The 12,282-nt window shown below is 41.6% G+C and overlaps 1 pseudogene; it reads right to left on the bottom strand.

Moving 5' to 3' along the window:
* Positions 1–9,957: 9,957 nt before the first annotated feature.
* Positions 9,958–11,456, bottom strand: LOC146999665 (oocyte-specific homeobox protein 5-like; annotated as a pseudogene).
* Between the last annotated feature and the right edge of the window lie 826 nt (positions 11,457–12,282).

The following is a 12,282-nucleotide window of genomic DNA, read 5'->3' as shown; positions in this document are numbered from 1 at the left end:
GATTGCCCTCTCTAATTCGTTGAAGAATTGAGTTGGAATTTTGATGGGGATTGCATTGAATCTGTAGATTGCTTTTGGTAAGATAGCCATTTTTACAATGTTGATCCTGCCAATCCATGATCATGGGAGGTCGTTCCATCTTCTGAGATCTTCTTTAATTTCTTTCTTCAGAGACTTGAAGTTCTTGTCATACAGATCTTTCACTTCCTTAGTTAGAGTCATCCCAAGGTATTTTATATTGTTTGTGAGTATTGAGAAGGGTGTTGTTTCCATAATTTCCTCAGCCTGTTTATCCTTTGTGTACAGAAAGGCCATTGACTTGCTTGAGTTAATTTTATATCCAGCTACTTCATTGAATCTGTTTATCAGGCTTAGGAGTTTTCTGGTGGAATTTTTAGGGTCACTTATATATACTATCATATCATCTGCAAAAAGTGATATTTTGACTTCTTTTCCAATTTGTATCCCCTTCATCTCCTTTAGTTGTCTAATTGCTCTGGCTAGGACTTGAAGTACAATGTTGAATAGGTAGGGAGAGAGTGGACAGCCTTATCTAGTCCCTGATTTTAGAGGGATTGCTTCAAGCTTCTCACCATTTACTTTGATGTTGACTGCTGGTTTGTTGTAGATTGCTTTTATCATGGTTAGGTATGGGCCTTGGATTCCTGATTTTTCCAAGACTTTTATCATGAATGGGTGTTGGATCTTGTCGAATGCTTTTTCTGCATCTAACGAGATGATCATGTGGTTTTTGTCTTTGAGTTTGTTTATATAATGGATTACGTTGATGGATTTCCGTACATTAAACCATCCCTGCATCCCTGGAATAAAACCTACTTGGTCAGGATGGATGATTGCTTTAATGTGTTCGGGATTCGGTTAGCAAGAATTTTATTGAGGATTTTTGCATCTATATTCATAAGGGAAATTGGTCTGAAGTTCTCTATCTTTGTTGGATCTTTCTGTGGTTTAGGTATCAGAGTAATTGTGGCTTCATAGAATGAGTTGGGTAGAGTTCCTTCTACTTCAATTTTGTGGAATAGTTTCTGCAGAACTGGAATTAGATCTTCTTTGAAGGTCTGATAGAACTCTGCATTAAACCCATCTGGACCTGGGCTTTTTTTTACTGGGAGACTATTAATGACTGCTTCTATTTCTTTAGGGGATATGGGACTGTTTAGATCATTAACTTGATCCTGATTTAACTTTGGTACCTGGTATCTCTCTAGAAATTTGTCCATTTCATCCAGGTTTTCCAGGTTTGTTGAGTATAGCCTTTTGTAGAAGGATCTGATGGTGTTTTGGATTTCTTCAGGATCTGTTGTTATGTCTCCCTTTTCATTTCTGATTTTGTTAATTAGGATGTTGTCCCTGTGCCCTCTAGTGAGTCTAGCTAAGGGTTTATCTATCTTGTTTATTTTCTCAAAGAACCAACTCAGCGTTTGTTTAATTCTTTGAATAGTTCTTCTTGTTTCCACTTGGTTGATTTCACTCCTGAGTTTGACTATTTCCTGCTGTCTACTCCTCTTGGGTGAATTTTCTTCTTTTTTTTTTCTAGAGCTTTTAGATGTGTTGTCAAGCTGCTAGTGTGTGCTTTCTCCAGTTTTTTTTTGTAGGCAGTCAGAGCTATGAGTTTTCCTCTTAGAAATGCTTTCATTGTGTCCCATAGGTTTGGGTATGTTGTGGCTTCATTTTCATTAAACTGTAAAAAGTCTTTAATTTCTTTCTTTATTCCTTCCTTGACCAAGGTATCATTGAGAAGAGTGTTGTTCAGTTTTCGTGCGAATGTTGGCTTTCCATTATTTATGTTGTTATTGAAGGTCATTCTTAGTCCATGGTAGTCTGATAGGATGCATGGGACAATTTCAATATTTTTGTATCTGTTGAGGTCTGTTTTGTGACCATTTATATGGTCAATTTTGGAGACGGTCCCGTGAGGTGCTGAGAAGAAGGTATATCCTTTTGTTTTAGGATAAAATGTTCTGTAGATATCTGTTAAGTCCATTTGTCTCATAACTTCTGTTAGTTTCACTGTGTCCCTGTTTAGTTTCTGTTTCCACGATCTGTCCATTGATGAAAGTGGTGTGTTGAAGTTGCCCACTATTATTGTGTGAAGTGCAATGTGTGCTTTGAGCTTTACTAAAGTGTCTTTAATGAATATGGCTGCCCTTGCATTTGGAGCATAGATATCCAGAATTGAGAGTTCCTCTTGGAGGATTTTACCTTTAATGAGTATGTCTTTTTTGATAACTTTGGGTTGGAAGTAGATTTTATTCAATATTAGAATGGCTACTCCAGCTTGTTTCTTCAGGCCATTTGCTTGGAAAATTATTTTCCAGCCCTTTACTCTGAGGTAGTTTCTGTCTTTTTCCCTGAGATGGGTTTCCTGTAAGCAGCAGAATGTTGGGTCCTGTTTCTGTAGCCAGTCTGTTAGTCTATGTCTTTTTATTGGGGAATTGAGTCCATTGATATTAAGAGATATTAAGGAAAAGTAATTGTTGCTTCCTTTTATTTTTGTTGTTAGGGTTGGCATTCTGTTCTTGTGGCTGTCTTCTTTTTTGTTTGTTGAGGGATTACTTTCTTGCTTTTTCTAGGGCGTGATTTCCTTCCTTGTATTGTTTTTTTTTCTGTTATTATCCTTTGAAGGGCTGGATTCGTGGAAAGATAATGTGTGAATTTGGTTTTGTCTTAGAATACTTTGGTTTCTCCATCTATGGTAATTGAGAGTTTGGCCGGGTATAGTAGCCTGGGCTGGTATTTGTGTTCTCTTAGTGTCTGTAGAACTTCTGTCTAGGCTCTTCTGGCTTTCATAGTCTCTGGTGAAAAGTCTGGTGTAATTCTGATAGGCCTTCCTTTATATGTTACTTGACCTTTCTCCCTTGCTGCTTTTGATATTCTATCTTTATTTAGTGCATTTGTTGTTCTGATTATTATGTGTCCGGAGGAATTTCTTTTCTGGTCCAGTCTATTTGGAGTTCTGTAGGCTTCTTGTATGATCATGGGCATCTCTTTCTTTAGGTTTGGGAAGTTTTCTTCTAAAATTTTGTTGAAGATATTCGCTGGCCCTTTAAGTTGAAAGTCTTCCATCTCATCAACTCCTATTATCCGTAGGTTTGGTCTTCTCATTGTGTCCTGGATTTCCTGAATGTTTTGAGTTAGAATCCTTTTGCGTTTTGTATTTTCTTTGATTGTTGTGCCGAAGTTCACTATGGAATCTTCTACACCTGAGATTCTCTCTTCCATCTCTTGTATTCTGTTGCTGATGCTCGCATCTATAGTTCCAGATTTCTTTCCTAGGGTTTCTATCTCAATCGTTGCCTCACTTTGGGTTTTCTTTATTGTGTCTACTTCCCTTTTTAGGTCTAGTATAGTTTTGTTCATTTCCATCACCTGTTTGGATGTGTTTTCCTGTTTTTCTTTAAGGACTTGTAACTCTTTAGCAATGTTCTCCTGTATTTCTTTAAGTGAGTTACTAAAGTCCTTCTTGATGTCCTCTACCATCATCATGAGATATGCTTTTAAATCTGGGTCTAGCTTTTCGGTTGTGTTGGGGTGCCCAGGACTAGGTGGGGTGGGAGTGCTGCATTCTGATGATGGTGAGTGGTCTTGATTTCTGTTAGTAGGATTCTTGCGTTTGCCTTTCGCCATCTGGTAATCTCTGGGGCTGTGCAGAATACACTGGGCGGGGTCCCGGAACCAAGAAGTGTGTTGCTGATGCTCAGGCAAAGCGCTCCCTCTCCGCTCAGACCCCTTTCCTCTCCGGTAGGTGGCCAGATGTCTGGGGCCTGTGCAGAATACATTTGGCGGGGTCCCAGAACTAAGATGTCTTTTGCTGATGCTCAGGCAAAGCGCTCCCTCTCCGCTCAGACCCCTTTCCTCTCCGGTAGGTGGCCAGATGTCTGGGGCCTGTGCAGAATACATTTGGCGGGGTCCCAGAACTAAGATGTCTTTTGCTGATGCTCAGGCAAAGCGCTCCCTCTCCGCTCAGACCCCTTTCCTCTCCGGTAGGTGGCCAGATGTCTGGGGCATGTGCAGAATACACTTGGCGGGGTCCCGGAACTAAGATGTCTTTTGCTGATGCTCAGGCAAAGTGCTCCCTCTCCGCTCAGACCCCTTTTCACTGGCCGGATGTCAGGGGCCTGTGCAGAATACATTCGGCGGGGTCCGGGAACAAAGATGTCTGCTGACGATGCTCAGGCAAACCGGTCAGATCCCTAACCTCTATGCAGAATACACTCAGCGGGGTCCTGGAACCAGGATGTCTGCTGCCGATGCTCAGGCTAGGAGCTCCCTCTCCGCTCAGACCCCTTTTCACTGGCAGAAGGTGGCTGGATGTCAGGGGCCTGTGCAGAATACACTCGGCGGGGTCCCGGAACCAAGATGTCTGCTGCCGACGCACAGGCAAAGCGTTCCTGGGTCGGTCGGATCCCTAACCACTGGCCAGAAAAGTGGCCAGCTGTCTGGGGCCCGAAAAGGGGGCTGCCTTAGAAGCTCTGTGGCTCCCCCCGTCCCAGAAGCTTTTAGCTTCTGTATTCTGTACTCTCACCTGTGCAGAATACACTTGGCGGGGTCCCGGAACCAGGATGTCTGCTGCTGATGCTCCGGCTAGGCGCTCCCTCTCTGCTCAGACCCCTTTCCTCCAGCCAGAAGGTGGCTGGAAGTCTGGGGCCTGTGCAGAATACACCCAACAGGGTCCCGGAACCAAGATGTCTGCTGCCGATGCTCGGGCAAAGCATTCTCGGGCTGGTCGGATCCCTAACCTCTGTGCAGAATACACTCGGCGGGGACCCGGAACCAAGATGTCTGTTGCCGATCTTTCCAAGACTTTTATCATGAATAGGTGTTGGATTTTATCAAATGCTTTCTCCGCATCGAACGAGATGATCATGTGTTTTTTGTCTTTGAGTTTGTTTATATAGTGGATTACATTGATGGATTTCTGTATATTGAACCATCCTTGCATCCCTGGGATGAAACCTACTTGGTCAGGATGGATGATTGTTTTGATGTGTTCTTGGATTTGGTTAGTGAGAACTTTATTGAGGATTTTTGCATCGATATTTATAAGGGAAATTGGTCTGAAGTTCTCTATCTTTGTTGGGTCTTTTTGTGGTTTAGGTATCAGAGTAATTGTGGCTTCATAGAATGAGTTGGGTAGAGTACCTTCTGTTTCTATTTTGTGGAATAGTTTGCGAAGAACTGGGATTAGATCTTCTTTGAAGGTCTGATAGAACTCTGCACTAAACCCTAGGCTTTTTTTGGTTGGGAGACTATTAATGACTGCTTCTATTTCTTTAGGGGATATGGGAATGTTTAGATCATTAACCTGATCTTGATTTAACTTTGGTAACTGGTATCTGTCTAGAAACTTGTCCATTTCATCCAGGTTTTCCAGTTTTGTTGAGTATAGCCTTTTGTAGAAGGATCTGATGGTGTTTTGGATTTCTTCAGGATCTGTTGTTATGTCTCCCTTTTCATTTCTGATTTTGTTAATTAGAATACTTTCCCTGTGCCCTCTAGTGTGTCTGGCTAAGGGTTTATCTATCTTGTTGATTTTCTCAAAGAACCAGCTCCTCGATTGGTTGATTCTTTGAATAGTTCTTCTTGTTTCCACTTGGTTGATTTTTGCCCCTGAGTTTGATTATTTCCTGCCGTTTACTCCTCTTGGGTGAATTTGCTTCCTTTTGTTCTAGAGCTTTTAGGTGTGTAGTCAAGCTGCTAATGTGTGCTCTCTCTAGTTTATTTTTGGAGGCACTCAGAGCTATGAGTTTTCCTCTTAGAAATGCTTTCATTGTGTCCCATAAGTTTGGGTATGTTGTGGCTTCATTTTCATTAAACTCCAAAAAGTCCTTAATTTCTTTCTTTATTCCTTCCTTGACCAAGGTATCATTGAGAAGAGTGTTGTTTAGTTTCCACGTGTGTGTTGGCTTTCCATTATTTATGTTGTTATTGAAGATCAGCCTTAGTCCATGGTGATCTGATAGGATGCATGGGACAATTTCAATATTTTTGTATATGTTGAGGCTTGTTTTGTGACCAATTATGTGGTCAATTTTGGAGAAGGTCCCGTGAGGTGCTGAGAAGAAGTTATATCCTTTTGTTTTAGGATAAAATGTTCTGTAGATATCTGTCAGATCCATTGGTTTCATAACTTCTGTTAGTTTCACTGTGTCCCTGTTTAGTTTCTGTTTCCACGATCTGTCCATTGGTGAAAGTGGTGTGTTGAAGTCTCCCACTATTATTGTGTGAGATGCAATGTGTGCTTTGAGCTTTACTAAAGTATCTTTAATGAATGTGGCTGCCCTTGTATTTGGAGCATAGATATTCAGAATTGATTGTTCCTCTTGGAGGATTTTACCTTTGATGAGTATGAAGTGCCCTTCCTTGTCTTTTTTGATGATTTTGGCTTGGAAGTCGATTTTATTAGATATTAGGATGGCTACTCCAGCTTGTTTCTTCCTACCATTTGCAATATGAACTACCCAGTAACCCCCAGAGTTTGTGTCTCTAGCTGCATATGTAGTAGAAGATGGCCTAGTTAGCCATTATTGGGAAGAGAGGCCCCTTGGTCTTGCAAACTTTGTATGCCTAAGTACAGGGGAACGCTAGGGGCAAGAATTGGCAAGGGCAGGGAGGGAGTAGGGAGGCAGGGTTTTGGGGGACTTCTGGGGTAGCATTAGAAAAGTAAATGAAGAAAATACCTAATAAAATAAGAATTTATTATTTGAATATACACCACAGTAACTGTCAAAAAAAAAAAACCAACCATAAATACCCCACTTATTAGTTATGAGAGAAGGGCAAGGAAGTGTTCCCAGACAATTTGGTCAGTTGTAATAATACACCAGCTTCTGATAGCACAGGTTCCTTTTCCCAGGTCAGAAAGGTTTCTTTCCAGCTGTATGGTTTTGCCTCAATGTGTGACCAACGTTATCAGATTTGAAGGATGTCATTCCTCTACCCTCTCATATAATGCCAAGGCTTGGAAACCCAGCTTGTGGTTTTTTTTTTTCCTTTATATAATGTGTTCACTTAGACATGGGGGTTCACTCAGGAAGGTTGGTGGCCCAAGCTTGAGCTTGAATAATGCCTCATGTAATTACAGCAGGTTGTGATTCTTTGTGGACTCTTCAGGGTTTTTACAATTTGAGCATGACAATAGCAGAGGGGTAATGATTAGAATATACAAAACATCTTTTAAAATGGGGACTAAGAAGAAGTAGCCATCATAGTGTGTGTGTAGGCAGAGGCAAGTAGATCTCCGTGAGTTCCAAGCCATCCTGATCTAATTAAAATGCCTAGAAAAGCCAGGGGTTCAAAGACAGACTAAGTTTCAAAACTAAGCAACCCATGACTGATGGTGCGTGCCTTTAATCCTAGGATTCAGAAGGCAAGCTCAGGCTTTTCTAAAAAGGAAAAGGCCAGGAGAGCTATGGCTTATACCGGAAAAACCCTGTCCCAAAACAAACAAAAAAAAAACAACAAAAATAAAGTAAAACCAAGAAAACCAGTAATCAGATTTTTAAAATGTATAGAACTATAGTGAAATTATTAAAAGATAAACAAAAATCCCTGAGAAACTCTTTAATAAACATTAAACATGCCGGGATTGTTAAAACATAGCATTTATCCCAGGTCTTAGGAGATATGGACAGGAGGACCATTGTGAAGTTCATTCTAACCTGACTTACCAAAAGAGGTCCAGTACCTCCAGGACTTTTTATAGAGAGGCATTGTATCAAAATAACAAACAAGCAAACTACACCTTGTTTAGCAATCAGAACAAAGCAAATTTTAACTAATTGAGAGGTTATCTTACCTTGTCAGAATGGTAAAGATCAATAAAACCAATGAAAATTAATGATGGAGAAGTTGTCAGCAAGGAGGAACATTTATGCACTGCTGGTGGGGTGAAACAGCAGAGGTACTAAAGAAATAATGGGGGTGGTAGGATCTCTCCAGTTTCCTTACAAGGGAAATTCGTGCTACAGAGTTTTCCCTTGACACTGCATTCATTGTGCCCCATCAGTTTGGCTGGTCTAGATGTCTCTGTCTGGACCCTGCCTCCTGTGTGCCTGGGGTGTAGCAGATCTCCTGGGAACACTGCAAACTATGCCGCATTAAGAGAGAGTGGGAGACATGCTGATCTCACCCTAAGCAGAATTTCACAGATTGAAATGAAGAGGAGACTGAGGAAAAGAAGGTTCAGCAACAGGCCCAAAGTAGGCTACAGCTCAAGGGGAGGCCCCAAGGCCTGACACTATTAATGAGGCTATGGAGCACTCACACAAAAGGACCTATCATGACTGTCTTCCAAAAGACCCAACAAGCAACTGAAAGAGTCAGATACAGATATTTGCACCCAACCAATGTACAGAAGCTGCTGACCCCTGTGGTTGAAATAGGGGAAAGCTGGAAGAAGCTGAGAAGGGAGAACCTGTAGGAGGACCAGCAATCTCAATTAACCTGGACCTCCAAGATCTCTCAAGCACTCGACCACCAATCAGGCAGTGTACTCCAGCTGATATGAAGCCCCCAACACATATGCAGCAGAGGACTGCTGAGTCTGGGTTCAGTCAGAGAAGATGAACGTAATCTTCAAGAGACTGGAGGTCCCAGGGAGTTTAGAAGTCTGGATGGATCCAGGATGACTGGTGGGGACATCATTGTGGAGACTGATGGGTGGGGAGGAGCTATGGGATGTGAAACAGTCAGAGGGTGGATGGGGGGTGGGAGGGAAATAAAATCGGGAGTGTAAATAAATAAATAAATATATAAATAAAGGAAAAAAGAAGAAAAACTTTTAAAAAGAAATAATGGGGTTATTCCTCAAAATCAGAAAAATCAGGTTGGGGTTCAGATCTGGAAGGCCAACCACTCCAGGCTGAGGAAGCCAGAAGGCAAACTGGGGCAGGCTTGGCAGGTCAGTGAGACCCAGTATCAAAGTAAAAAGCAGCAGTGCAGGAGGGCCCTATAGGTGGCTCCTGTTGTCAAGCATGTTCCTACAATGCCTGAACTTGTGTTCCAGCCTTGAGACTAACAAGGCTGAAAGAGAAAATTAATCCCTGCCAATTTTCCTCTGACCTCTATTCACATATAATAGCTATTAGTGCAGAAAATAAACAGAACTATTTTGTACATAAGAAATGAGATATATTTCTGTGGGTAGGTGGCTCACAGTATTTATCAGATTTATTGCTTTCCTATTATATGATTGCATGTTCTGCATGTTTACGAGGGTTCCTGTTGCATGCCATGATCTTTGAAGCAAGGAGAGGGCATAGGAACTCATATAACTTGAATTAGACTTGATAGTGGGTCCCTATGTTGCATGAATCCACAGATACCCCAAATATATACTAAACAAAATATCATTTTCTACCAATGGACTCTGAATTATGTGCTCTCAGAGTGATTACTCCACATGATTTATATCTTGCAGATGATCAGATTTGACTTCCAAACGAACACTTGTGAGAACGCCACTGTCTATAGTTTCACTCTAGGAGAGCCTACACTCTTTTATGACTCCAACTCCAAAGATACTTACATACATGCATTCTTGCCTTTGCATGCATAAATATTAGAGGAAAATGTCTGACAGAATGGGTTGGATGTGGAACTGTGCGTCAGGGGGACTAAGGGTGTAATGACTGGAAAAATGAATTAAATAATGAATTAAAAGAATTTTAAATTTACTATTTTCTCCTTTTATTTAATGAACATATACTCTAACAATAAAAAATTAATCACTAAACTGACTTTAAAACAATCGCACTACATAAAACACAGTGGTATAATGCTTCTACAGATAAGACTGGTTATTTCTCCAAATACTGAGAATAAAGGTGTGTATAACACCCTTCTTCATGGCTGTAAGGCCTGGACTCGTCAACGACCTGAGAGGAGTAAGCTAGAGTGGAGGGGTTTCTCAGAGTAAGCCAGTCATCTGATGTGTCAAAAATCTTCAAGGATCCTTTGCCAGAGCTCATCTGCAGATGGATCTGGATTGTGAGCATCCTCTGGGGCTTGAGCAGCATATGCCAGCCCGACTGGAGCTTCAGCTACTGCTAAGTCAGTCTGAGATTCAACTGCTGCTGATTGACCAGAATTCCAAGCTGTAACAGGGGCATGGCCATCAAGCAGGTATTCTTGCAGACAACACAGGTTCCCATCACAGGATTGAAAACAATGCATGGAAGATTCCTGGCTGCAGTTGAGGTTGGGAATGGAATCCTCACCAAATATGCCTGACCACATGGACTCCCCATTGTCAGAGGCAACAACAGGTATGGAACCAGGAAATTGGGTTGATTCAGAAACAGCGTTAGAGATTCCATTTGACTCTGGCAGCTCTTGTTTAATATTTTGGAGGTTCATCCGCCTGTACTTAGCTCGGTTGTTCTTGAACCAGATCTGAAAAACAAAGCAAACATCAATAGAATACCCCTTTGCCCCCAACTGGACCACAAGGTGAAACTTTTGAATCAGAGTTTCTATAACAATACTTCACAAGTCAGCAACAGAAAGCATGAGACTCAAGATCCCTAGGAGGTTGTAGTAAGGTAGATTGTGCATGAACTGACATCCCCCTTCTCAAAAAAAAAAAAAAAAAAAAAAAAAAAACAAAAAAACTGGGGAGATTCAACTAGTATGCTCTGTGTTTTAGTAGGATATCTGATATCTAGGTCACTGAGACCCTACATGGGAATAATGTTCTTTGATACTGGTTACTGGTTACTTTGATATTTGGTTACTGGAGAATTGAGGCCCAGCAATTGATGAATCAATATCCACCACCTATATTATATTTGTCCACCCTCCCCTAAGCCTTTCAGAAGCACACAATACAAGTGCCTAATGAGAAAAGGGACAATGTTGCTGTTGGATGGAGGAAAAAGAGAGAAGCTAACCTTGATCTCCATCTTTGTAACACCAACCAATACTGCCAGCTCCACAATTTTCTCCTCGTTTGGGTACTGGCACTCATCAAAATGTTCTTGCAGCAGGCGCTGCTGTTCTTTTGTGTACACAGTGCGTTCTTTTCATTGCTTTCTTGAAGCCACAGGGCCAGTTTGTTTGTTAACATATTTATCTGACAGTGGCATACAACCTATGGGAACATGGAAAGAAGAATTCACTGAGGGTCTTTTAGGTATCTATTGACTTGGATGCCCGGAGAGTCTTCTCAGAGTTTGTAAACCTTGGCCCATTACAGCACCTTGTTGCATTTGGATACCTGATTGTTTTGATGGTCCTTCAGACTCTTGCTGAAGTAGGTTCCTTTCAGGGACTGAAAGACTTGATTGCATTGTACTTCCTGGCATCACTAGGGGACTCTGATTCATTTGAAAAGCTAAGTTCCTTGCCGGTTCTTGACATATTTGGGAACTGATATCTATGGGTATATTCGAAGCCACTTGAAGTTTTTGATGCAAGGAGGGACCTTCAGCCATATGTATGTTCTGAACTTATTGGAGTATGTTCCTGTACTGGAGAACCTGGTAAAAGAAAACACAATAGAAAAGCTCCAGAGAACCCCCATTTACCCATCACGTATACACCACATTTGTTATGGACATTTTGGAGCAGGAATCAATCAGGACCCTCATTCTTTCTGAACAACCTCCTCTGTTTCCCAATCTTACAAGTATTTTCAGTATTGCAATAAATATGCATTAAACAGCAGTGTTAATAAGAGACTGTTTGTCAGGATGGGCTGGCAATTGGATGTTCTCCCCCTATGTTTAAATGTCCTGGCTCCTGTCCTTCTGGCAGGCAAATTCTGCTAAGGCAGACCACCACCTAGTCTGCCTCTTCCATGAAAAAACACAGCCTGAAGGCATCCCAAGAGTTCTTGTGTATGCAGGGAACTTCCACCAGCTTCTCTGCTCTACTGAAGACACCACAGCCTAAAAATATCTCAGAAGTTCAACTGCACACAAAACAACTGATAACCAGCTCATCTGTAACCCAGCTCTGAAAAAACACATACTGATGTAATCCCAGGCATTGTGCTCACACACAGCCACGGACACCAATGACTAATCACATCCCAGGAGTTCTTCTACAAACAAGGCAACTGGACAACTGACACCAAAGTCTAAAGAATTCCCAGGGGATCTTCAGTAACCATTCCAACTGTCTGAAAGCCTCCCTAATGTTCTGCTGCACAGAGGGAAAAAGAACTCACAGTCCTTAGACCTCCCTGGACAAAGAACAGCTACAGGCAGGCAACACCTTGACTAATCCTCTGAAGACCCAATAGTCTGAAGGCATCCC

The sequence above is a fragment of the Mus caroli genome, unplaced genomic scaffold, assembly GCF_978045245.1.
Source record: "Mus caroli unplaced genomic scaffold, Mus_caroli_1 scaffold_82, whole genome shotgun sequence".
NCBI lineage: Eukaryota > Metazoa > Chordata > Mammalia > Rodentia > Muridae > Mus > Mus caroli.
Note: the sequence above shows the minus strand (reverse complement) of the source record. Positions and strands in the feature narration are given on the sequence as shown.